The sequence below is a fragment of the Grus americana genome, chromosome 14 (assembly GCF_028858705.1).
Source record: "Grus americana isolate bGruAme1 chromosome 14, bGruAme1.mat, whole genome shotgun sequence".
Lineage (NCBI taxonomy): Eukaryota > Metazoa > Chordata > Aves > Gruiformes > Gruidae > Grus > Grus americana.
The window spans coordinates 16048767-16061203 of record NC_072865.1 but is presented as its reverse complement, the minus strand read 5'-3'; the positions used below and the strand labels follow the sequence as shown (position 1 = coordinate 16061203).

Here is a 12437-nt window from a genome sequence, read left to right as displayed (position 1 = left end):
ACTTTTTGTGCAGTAAGCTCTTAGCATATAGTAAATCATTTCCCTCAAAGCTAATAGTTTCCCACAGAGACTAAGCACCATTTTAGCTTTGCTTCCACACAGTTCAAATGCCTATCTTAGGGATACAAAAACTGCAAGAGACAACTGCTACGAAAGCAAATGGAATATTACTTATAAAAAGGGGTTTTTTGTCCTGTAACTACATAATTTGAAATATTAGTATTATATTTATAATATTTAATATGTCAGCTTAAACTGCCATCTTTTAAAAACAGTATTTTACCAGAAGTAATTCAAAAAAGCTAGAATACTGAGGTTGGCCACTTACCACAGAATGGGCCATTTGCTTGAGGGAATGAAATTTATGCAACTTGTTCTACATGAGGGGTTTTGGTTTTTTTGGGGGTTTTGTTTTTTTTTTTAAATTATCGGACTTAACATTGCCTCTGGCTTAAGCAGCAAAACCTAAAATAATATTTTTTTTTTACTCCAAAATTTATACAAACTAGAGTGATTAGTATATTTGAAAAGACAAAGTTGTACTGAACTGAGTCATCCTGCAACTGCGCACTTACTATTTCATATAATCAAAATTTAAACTTCAATCTAGCCAGCAGTCAGCACACAACTTGCTAATTTCTATGTAAAACCTGATCAAATGCTATTCTACCTTTTTTTCAGGGATTACTGGAAAAAATACTATTGATATTGGATATTTGTTTCAATTTTCTTCATATTAGACATTTCTTTATATTTTACAACAGCTGGTGGAACTGCCAAACCAAAAAATCTCTGCTGTAGCTCTCTGTGTAATCCCATCATACACGAAACTTTCCACGAAGTTTAGGTCACATGTGAATACATTGAAAAGACACGCTAAGAAACACAGTGACATCAACGATCAAGATTCAGAACTTAAGAGTGGATAAATGAGCTTATAAGGAAAGAAGGAATATGACAGTGATGTGCACGCAGCTAAAAGATGTTTACAGTACTAGGAGTGGCAAGACATACCTTGGCTGATAACTTTGGTGAAGGAAGCAATGCCAGGAATAAGCAGGATGGATATTGGTAAGACCTTCCAAGCAAAATTTTTATTAAGCTGAAGAAGCATCTTGCATGGTAATCAGTAGAAGACTAAAGTGTGACTTTCAAAATTACACTGGACAAACTACACTGAAGAAACAGTTCAGTACTGATGATCAAACTGTTCTTCTCTTGTAATCTACTTCAAGGAGGTACCTTACTTAATGAAAGTAGCGATTGTGAAAACATTTCATTGTCGTGAGGAAAACGGAGCTAACGAGGATCACTGAACATGATGGTAGTTAGCTCCAAGAACAGAATCATAAGCAAGACAACAGGCACTGGTTTCAGTGTTATGTCAAAAATATTTTCGAGTGTCAAATTCAGCTTGTAACATCCAGGTTTTGACCAAAGTTTAGAAAACAGCCTAGTTCTTAAGTACTGTGTTTTCCATAACATTTCTTTAAGCTGTTAATTCTTCTCTCCATTTTCTGGACTTGCTCAAATTCAGCTAAAATGAAATCTCTTACTTTACTTTTCACTACGTTAAGAAGAAAGAGATCTGTTTCTGCATCCATTTTAACAAGGTTCTATCATGCACACATACAAACATCTGAGACCCATTCTATATCATGTGTAAGAAACAGCATTCCTCAGAGAGACTTTTCTCCAAACAGTTTTAAAAGATATCTTTTGATTCTGAATTAAAGAGGATGTAGGGATTGCCACCAGCAGAGGACTAGGAATCACAAACAGCTATAACCCAAATATTGTAAGGAAATGTAAGCAAGTAATTACAAATAAAACTGCTTACATTCATGCAACTTGTTTGGCAACAGCAGTATACCATAAGGAAAGCTGCTACAATTCATAACAGCATCTTGTAATAAAACAGCTTTATGCATCCCTCTCAAACTGTTTAGTGCTCAAATCTCATCAGATGACTGAGTAAGCATTACACTTTGGGACAGTAAATCTCTGTTTCCAATATGGTCTACATTTACAGGCATGTACTTTTGCATTCACTGTAAGACACTTCCAGCTAAGCACTCATATAAAAAAAATGGCAATACATTAAAGTATCTGCATGCTATTTTGTCTAGTCAGCTATCTAGACTGAAAAAAATTAGGAACCATGAAGGACCAGCAGTTCAACAGGGACTGACTGCTACCAGAAAAAGCTAATTTGAAGTTTGGATTTACAAACATGAAAGTAGTGTCTTTATACATGTCACACTCTCATCAACATGTCTTTAACCACATCACTGAGGCATATATGGCATTGCTATGGTACGTTTTGCTTCCTTCAGAAAAAAACTAAAAGATAGGAAAGGGCTTAGTAACAAGCAACAAACCTGAATTCATGACAGAAGATGACTACACTGGCAGATGCTTGAAGAGCATCTACCTAGATAGATAGATCGATCTATCTCACAGAAAAGATGCCTGGCTTAACTGCAGCATCTAATTCAATCTGTAAAGAAAAATCACTGGGTATTATGGGTGTTCCAATAAAAGAGAAAAGGGCATCACCAGACCTAATGGCTAACAACTGAAGCCAAAATCCAAAGAGAAGTTGGTATCTGCTTTTAACGTGGAGGCTGACTTCCCACAGACGCTGCCCGCCAGTGGAGATGATGGATTTTCTGTCTATTGATGATTTCAAGACTCCAGAACGTGCTTCATTCAAGGACAGATTACTGGGATCAATGTAGAAATAATCCTATGAAAGTTAATGAGCAACTGGATAGCAAGTCAGACAAGATAACCGGTAAGCCTTCTGGCCTTAAACTCTGAATCCAGAGACAAATAATATAAAACAAAAAGAAAAAAGAAAAAAATGCTAGGCCCTGCTTACCCAAATATACTTGCTTCTCATTTTCTTTTCTACTAATTGATTCCCATTCATAGGCTTTAAGTGATTTGGTCATTAGCACTTTGACCCAACTCCAACACACCCATGATTCTCTAAGGAAGAAAATGAGTTTTGGGTGGTGGGCTTTGTTTGTTTGAAAGTTTCCTTATGTTTTTCTTACTAAGCAAACTGTGTGTATTTGGGTCCAGTCACAGTATCTGAAAAGCTTCTAAAAATCACATAATCCATTTGAGGTACTAGGAGAATAAACAGGGATAAGAAAACAAATATAAACATAGTAATCAACACCACAGACCAATCAGTTGTCCACTGAGTCTAGAATTTAGTCCCCAACAACAGTAAAATATTCCAAAACAATGTGGGGGGAAAAAAAATAAGGTGTAACAGACAGTTAGAGAATAAACACCTACAACCTGTTCCCAGTGCAGTTGAGCTGAAAACTGACTTGTGCACTGAAGCAGTGCATACACTCTGGTGCTTAACCCATCTTCCACACACTCCAAACATACACAATTGTCTAATCTTTTCCTTATTTTTCTGAAGATGTGGACCTTAAAAACATCTGGTATGTGAGAGTCCAACACTGTATAATCCAAAATAAATATCTTTTGTCAGTTTAAAATTTACAGATTTCCATTTTATTTAAATATTTCTTTCCTCCTGCATTATGAGAAAGGAGGAGGAGAAGCCAATGGCCTAACTTCTCTTTACCAGAAAATAAGCTTTAGAGGGGTTCCCAAGTTCACAGCAGAAAGAAAACAATACTCCCTAATGCAAATTCTGAGCTACAGGACTTCCAAAGACTAATTTTCTGCTACATTCCTTGGGATGCAGGGACAAAGATACCCAATTCAAACCCAGATCAAGCATAAAAGCTTTTTAAATCTGAGATTTTCATGGTAATAGGTGTATTAAAAAAGCATCTAAGTCTCTTCCTTTCATCAGTTTGAGACCACTCACAAGTAATCAATCAGCCTCCTTTCCAAACTCTTCTTTCTGGAAAATACACCCTAAAAAATATCTATGCTAAACTGAAGATCCTTCTGAAGACAAGAACCCAGAGAAGGTGGAATATTTGCAGGATTAGCACAAGTTAGCCATTTTTGTTAGTAGGATTAATCAAGAAATAAGTATTTTCATTTACAGTATCTTATTTTAAAAAGAAAAATATTATTTCATCTCCTTGGAGTATATTATTGCCCTTTATGATGGATTTTAATATGAGAAAGAGCATCCACATGGATGTGCTTAAATATTACAAACTTAGAAGACTATGTGCACGTGTGTGTATGAGAAAATGGAGAAGGATTTACAGGATCAAAAATTATTATTTTCAGTATCCAAAGTCTTAGACTTCTATTACGTAGCTGAGCAAAGGGATGAGGAGAAAAAAACCTATACAAAGAATAGGTTTTTTTCAACATTCAGTTAGGCCCTAGCATTATAAGGCGAGCAAACGCTATTCCTCTATTTTGAAGCACAAGATCTTTTTGCTTGATACAAATTTGTAACTATAAAGTATAGGAAGTACAATTTCTATTAATTTTGAAGTGCTTTTAAAAAGGTATTTGCATTAAAATGGTTACTAAGCCTATTCTAGAGTAGACCTATGTTTTTTCTAAAAATTTCTTTTATTCACAGTGTGTGCTAACTACATGAGTTGATAATGTCTACTTTTTAGAAGTTATCCTTTTACATCTAGTTTACATAGAATCATAGAAGGGTTTGGGTTGGAAGAGACCTTAAAGATCATCTAGTTCCAATCCTCCTGCCATGGGCAGGGACACCCTCCACTAGCCCAGGCTGCCCAAAGCCCCATTCAACCTGGCCTTGAACACTTCAAGCGATGGGGCCTCCACAACTGCTCTGGGCAACCTGTGCCAGTGCCTCTCCACCCTCACAGGGAAGAATTTCTTCCTAAGATCTAATCTAAATCTCCCCTTCTCCAGCTTAAAGCCATTACCCCCCGTCCTGTCACTCCATGCCCCTGTAAACAGTCCCTCTCCAGCTGTCTTGTAGGCCCCTTCAGGTACTGGAAGGCTGTTATAAGATCTCCCTGGAGCCTTCTCTTCTCCAGGCTGAACAATCCCAACTCTCTCAGCCTGTGCTCACAGGAGAGGTGCTTCAGCCTTCTGATCATCTTCATGGCCCTCCTCCAGACTCACTCCAACAGGTCCATGTCTTTCTTACATTAGGAAGCCCAGAGTTGGACACAGTACTCCAAGTGGGGTCTCACAAGAGCAGAGTAGAGGGGCAGAATCACCTCCCTCAACCTGCTGGTCATGCTTCTTTTCATGCAGCCCAGGACACGGTTGGCTTTCTGAGCTGCAAGCGCACACTGCCGGCTCATGTCGAGCATCTCGCCCATCCCCAAGTCCTTCTCCTCAGGGCTGCTCTCAATCCATTCCTTGCCCAGCCTATAGTCGTGCTTGGGATTACGCTGACCCACGTGCAGGACTTTGCACTTGGCCTTGCTGAACTTCATGCGGTTCGCACGGGCCCACCTCTCCAGCCTGTCAAGGTCCCTCTGGATGGCATCCCTTCCCTCCAGCGTGTTGACCACACTACACAGCTCGGTGTCATCGCAAACTTGCTGAGGGTGCACTCAATCCTGCTGTCCATGTCGCCAACAAAGATGTTGAACAGTGCCGATCCCAGTACCGACCCTTGAGGAATGCCACTCGTCACTGGTCTCCACTTGGACATCAAGCCATTGACCACAACTCTTTGAGTGCAGCCATCCAGCCAATTCCTTGTCCACGTCTTCTCTCCAATTTAGACACACAGATATCATGTGGGACAGTGTCAAATGCTTTGCGCGAGTCCAGGTAGGTGACATCAGTTACACTTCCCTTAGCCACCAACACTGTAATAATGTTCATGTAACTTCATAAATGGCTAAAAAAACAGAACCTAGTTTAATCATCAACTAATGAGGAGTCCAGTACAGGAGTAGTAAAAACAGCAGAAGCTCTTTTTGAAAGCTAAATAACTGTTTAGAAAAAAAGGAGCATAAATCTATACATATCTATATATTTCCATCAGAAATCCTTGCATTCTGATTCTCTGATTTAAACTGTAAACAAATGCTGATTTTTAATAATGATCAATACAGAGAAACTGCCAAGAATAAAAAATTATTCCACAAGAGAAACTGTGTGTGTACACAGAATTCACGTATTATGTCTAGCTGTTTGTTATTTATTCTACAAATACATATTAATATTAGAATAGTACTGTGTTTTTCTGCACTGGTCATGTTAATTAGTAGTGGAGTCCTCTGTCAGTATCATAGCTTCTCTATATAAAGTTTCAGAAGACAGTATTTTATTAAACTCCTACGTCATCTTCATTATATTCACCTAGAACAAGATTCCCAGTAATACTTTAATTGATTACATTGTGTATTTAGCTTGTTAGTTGATTACACAGCAATGACATTTCAAATATTTTCACATGCTGTATTGCAACGGCCACCTCTGAATTACCGGGCTGGAATACAGCTCCTGTCATTGAGTATCTGCTCTCTCAGAGGAGGACTCCTAATGGCCAAGATGCTGATCTAGAAGCTGGCTCCACTCAGCAAACAGGTAAGAGAGCAAGACTCATGCTTTCATTCAACAAGTGCGTGCTAGACAGCCTGACTTCTCAGTGGTTAGTTCCAGCAGGTCTGGGCAACCAACCACACCCAGCAAATTAAGTCACAGTGTATGAAGATATAAAATGATGAAACACCAAGAAAGGAGGATGGAAGAGGAATGAAAGACAAGTGGAGAGTAAGAGATTATCAGAACAACTTATTTAAACAACCATTTACAAATCAAGGAGCTTGCTGCTCAAAAGCAAAAAAACAAACCAAAACAAAATAAAACCACCCGCAAAAGAGCAAGACAGAAAACAATTTATGCATATGTACTTGGAAGTACCCCAAAGACTGAGAGTCTAGTCCATGATGCTTCCCCCAAATAACGCTTCTAAAGAGACTTCCTTCTGATTTTATGTTATTGTGACTGAGTTCTAATATACATAAAGTTTTAGTTTAATTCTATTTATCAGCAGATCTTAATATTACAGCTCAAAAGGCCACTTAACTGATGCTAGAGAATAACTGGGAGGAGGCATGTTAGATTTTGTGTTAGACTTTCTTACACTTTCCTTTCCTAAAAGCATATTTGGGGAAGGGTGCTATAAACATTTGTACTTTTATTTATTTGCTATTCTAGTAATGCTGCTACATAGCTCCATTATTAATAATATCAACACAGATGAAAGCACAGATGAAAAGTGCTTTCATGTTTTTAAATCACATAACAATAAGAACCATATAATCTTTTATGATTTGGGGAAGGAGAAGGTAGGGGAGAAAGTTTTATTCAACATCTTTGCTTTATTAAATAAGGTATACAGATTAAAATATAAATTTTTATTTCTCACTAATGCCATGCTTTCTAGAGAAGAGAAACTGAATGTAGTTTTCTCATCGTAATAAATGTTTTACACTGGGATTGCATATCTTTTAGGTAACCATTAGAACCAAAGTAAATCTTCATTCAACAGCAGTGCAAGTTACATGTGTGTACTGGTTATAACAGGAAATTTGCCTTAAGGTCTTTTTCCCCACACAAGCTACCCTACATCTGATTCCATCTTAAGGGCTTCCTCTTTAAGCTTCTGCCACCTGTCTCTACCTCAAATTTTGTTTGATTATGCAAGTGTATGGATACACCAAAAAGCAACATATTGCAGAATGCCACTCAAAACCTAACATGACAAAGGAACACTAAGGGTGTGTTCCCACTCTAACCAGAATACTGGAAAAAATTTTCCTTAATGTCTTTAATCCCAATCTATCTATAGAACACTTAATTTTCAAAAGGTTACAGGTTCTGGAAAGAAATATTAAAACTAAAATTGTTGAAACTCAGTTGGACTTGGAAGGGATAAATTAATTTGAGCCTAAAAGTTGAGCACAGCTCATGTTTGATGACAAGGTGACCAGAATCTCATCTTGGTGTTACTGGGAATATAAGTAGTGAGACAAAGTCTAGTTAGCCTGAGAACCTGTAGCAGTAACTATCCCCTCTATACAGCAGCACATTAGCTGTTGCTGAACACGGAAGACCTGACCACAATAACTTCAAATCTGCCCAAGCTTAATCACTCTCGTGAAATGTTCTTACTGCAGTGTGGTTCTTCAAATGTATCCCAGTAAATTTTTTGGTGACAGATTTACAATGTGAAGAACAAGAAGAAGAGAAAACAACATTCATTTTTCTCAGCAATCAGAACTGCCCTAGAGTAGGCTGTAAAAAAGAAAATGTAGATTCATCAACGTGGTTTGGGTTGCTTTGGGTTTGGGGTTTTTTTTGGGGTGGGGGGGTGCATTACTGACATTTGTCTTTTTTCTTGAAGAGACGTATTCAATATATATGGAGAAAAGATACAGTACGAAATATGCAAGAGGAGATGAGTAGTATGGCATAGTAACACAACTTCATGTGAAAGAAAACCGAGTGCATTACACTTCCCTAGCACCCCTCTTTTTTACTATGATAACCTAATTTTCTATTTGATATTAATAAAAATACTGGACAATCTTAAAGGGACATTATAAGGGATTTATTATAATCATTGTCACTACTTTTTTCTAACTCCCCTTAACATACCTATAGTGTTAAACAGGATACAAAAAGCAAAAGTTTTTAAGTATAAAAATAAAAAACGGAATTGGCTGTTGTTCTTTACTGAAATTATCTTGCCATACAAAAAGAGATGCTATGACATATACAAAGGAATTCAACTGTGGTAAAAAATTTCAACATACTTCAGAAGACTGCTGGGTCCAGTTTAAGATGATTGTGGTTTTTAGACTAATTTTTAATAACTTCAATCATGTAGTCTGGCTGTTCTAACATTTCACAGCAGAGATTTACCGCTCAACTAGATCTGATCTGAGAACAAGAAAGCAGTCAATTCAGTATAACTATTTGCTAATAAATTTTGCATCAGCTGAAGCCTGGCGTTTGGCTCTGGCAGAAATACAAAATCCATGTGCTATGAATGGCAAGTGAGGAAATCTGGAATAGTAAGGTTTGCAATCACCTCTTCGAAATCCAGTTCAAAACTCTTAACAACTCAGTAGACTGTTCTTTTAAGCACAATTTGGTTACAAAGTATACCTGAAGAAAAGTTGCCTTTCAAAGCACCCTCTTTAAAGAAAGGTTTTCCAAAGTTCTCATTTTTCAGAGGGCATCTTAGGCCTTAGACATCTACTTTCACCATGCTGTGTCAGCAGATGAAGTCAGAAAGAAGGGATTTTCTTTAAAAAAAAAAAAAAAAGTGAAGTTTTATAATTGGTTCTCTTTCTTGGAAAAATACACAGCATAGAGAAATTCATGTATTACCAGAAGACTGTAAAATATTCCAAATATTCAGAGGTGTCAGAACTATTGTCAAGCTTTTGACATATCCTAGCAAAAAGTAGAAAAGTTTCTATCTTCTTAAAATACAGCATTCAAAAAGGACTCCTCGACTTTCAATAAAACTTGTAATTTTTGAATGCTCTCTCAGATCCATTGAAGGACTGTATTTTTCAGACCGATTGACTAATGAATATCCAGTGCAGGTACTGAACTACAAAAAGTTTCTATCTATATGAGGGAAAACCTAAGACTAATTAATAGCTCAAGCATGCATTGTACCTGTCATTTTAGACAAGAATCCAAACACCTGTTTTGAAGATAATCCGAAAATAAGCTTGACACAAAAATACTAAACATATTCTGAATTACTTTGTACAGATATTATTACTGATATGTTAAAAACAGACTTTAAAAGGGGAATTTTATTACTTATAAAAATTACAGGTCAACATCTTAGGAAAAGCACAGTAGAAATAATGACAGACTAAGGTACTTCAGGTAATACACAGTCATGTCATCCTACATGCCTTTATACCAAAACTTCCAAATACCGCACCAGAAAGTAGCATCTACAACAAAGAGGAACCTTCTTGGGTAGGCGCATTTGCCAACGATTAGCACAAAAAGCTTATTTCAAAACATGCAAACGATGACAAAGTTTTTAAGTTGTACTCTCAGAGCTCAACTTCCACCAACATTCAATTTTCCTATCAAACGCTTTATTCACACTAGCTTAGAAAGGTATTTATACTTCGGAGATCTGCTTTTTCATGAAGAATGAGAGAAACAAGTCAGAACAGAAGGCCAATAAAATACTAATGCAAACCAAGATGATCTGTTTCAGACTTCTGAGCTCTGAATATAGGTTTCGTTATTAGCATTTCACTGTCGAACCATCATAAACAAAAATGGAAGTAGTACAACTTGGTCTTACGCTTAACAGATTTTCAAAACCGAGGACCATACGATCAGGCAGCAGCTAAAAATACAAACAACTGCTTTGAGCAGTTCCAGTGCTATGGTTAAACCAGATACTTTTCAATAAGTCAAATGCATATAGCTTTACTAACAGAAGAGACAAAATATTGAGGAAAATATCTACAATTGCTTAAAAAAATATTTCAAGCTTTTTAATAATAGAAGAATAAAAAAAATTCTCTAAAGATTATTTATTTTTACCATGTTTATTTCCTACAGAATTTAATCCCATCAAAACACCCACTCAAATTTAGAATAAATTTACATGCATAAATTCCTAGATGTCTGCAGCTGGAAACTGCATGTATAAGATGTAATGAACAGTATTTCCTACTATATGTACCACATTGTTATCCATATAATCTTACTATAGAAAGTGAGAATGTGTACCAAGTCTTAATCTACATGTACTTGCCATAATATCTCAAATTTCATGTCAGTAGAGGAACTTTACAATGAGAAAGATACTGAGCTTTCAAATACGAAGAATCATTCTACAGACTTATTTTCTAAAGAAACTTGCTTTCTAAACCTAACAAAACCAGGAAAATAAGGAATTACTGCTCATATTATTTAACAAAAAAATTACTTTAGCTCTCTAAAACAAACTTTATTCATCTAGACATAACACCACAGACTAGCATGGGGAAAAATAATAAAAAATATAAATCTTTGGAGTGTTTCAATTCAGTTACCAACAATTTGCACTCCCCTTCATAAGGAGGGCAGATAAGAACACATTAAGAGCAGGAGGAGGATGAACAGTTGTCAAATCAGCAATCAAGAGAAAAAGAACACCCTCATGAAATGCCGAATAATGACCTGGAAACTAAAATGAGGCACTTGAGCTGAAGCATCAATCATCCAGATAGGGAAAAGTAATATTTAGATGACTCCTGTACACAAAGGCTGAACAAACCACAGTGAAAATGGCTCCAGTAGCTCGTATGATCTAGTTGCAGTTTGACACATTATGTCTAGGTAAATATCTATAAGCAAAGAAAGACCCTATAAGAACAGAGATTACCTCAGAAAATAGAACTGGATGTTTGATAGACCAAGCACAATGCAAACACTTCCAAATGTCTGTACACAAATGTGAGAGAAATAAGGGATTAGACAATGGCTTAATTAGTGATGCTAATTAATAGATATTTTGATTTAAAGGTGAAGACAGACACTGACTGTTGGCAGAATGCTCTGAACAAGTTGCACGACATGATATCAAGAATAAAAAAATGACCTTTCATTAAATGATCTCCACAGAGAAGTGTGATAACTTAGAATTTCCTGAGTCACAGTATTAGAAATGTGTAGCGGAGAATTATCATATGCCATTAACAAGCACATATATAAAATAGTAGAGTTTCAGTAATTAAATATGTACTAGATAATTTACCTTCTATTAAGAAAGGCAGAAAGGGCTATACATTTATGCCTCAAAACTGCCTATATCTTGCTTGATATAAACCATATCTGATTCTTCCACTGAAACTAAACCAAGTAATTTATTTTAAAAACCATATCTAATTGTTGACTGAGTGACAATTTAATCAGGCTATTTGGTCAAGTTAATGAGATGATTAAACACTGTTCCTATGAAGCAATGTTCACTAATGGTTTCAACAGACTTATGATTTATTGAGACAAGTAAATAGCTGAATTAGAGTATAACTATGTGAGTGTACAGTGCAAAGGCATAATGACAGTTTTTTCAACTAAAAACATTTAGATTCCTATTTCATTAATTCATTAGATATAGCAGGCATTTAAAGAGAGGAACACTTTATAAAAGAAGAGATTACTTCACCTTGCTTACAAGTTCACGCAGGCAGATTATTTTGAATATTAGTTCTAGGATTTCGATGCTGCGATGACGTATTATAGCCAATTATAAAAGTAATTAGATAGGTTTCCTCCTTCCAGTTTTTATGAGGTGAAGGGTAAGCAGTGACGAAATGAAGTCAGAGGAAACAGCATTCCCATTCCCACATTGCAATTACACAGCAGTTAAGAAGAAAAAAGGAATTCCGAGGCACCCGATTAATAATGAATATACATTGGCCATATGGGGTTTTGCCATAACTGTGTTTTAGTTATCTTTTCAGTACAGGTACTCTATTACAGACAAGTTT

General features: G+C 36.4%; 1 protein-coding gene across 13 annotated transcripts in view; it reads right to left on the bottom strand.

The window, feature by feature from the left end:
- Window positions 1-12437, bottom strand: part of TENM2 (teneurin transmembrane protein 2) — a 683800-nt gene that overhangs the window by 519134 nt on the left and 152229 nt on the right. The window lies entirely within an intron of this gene.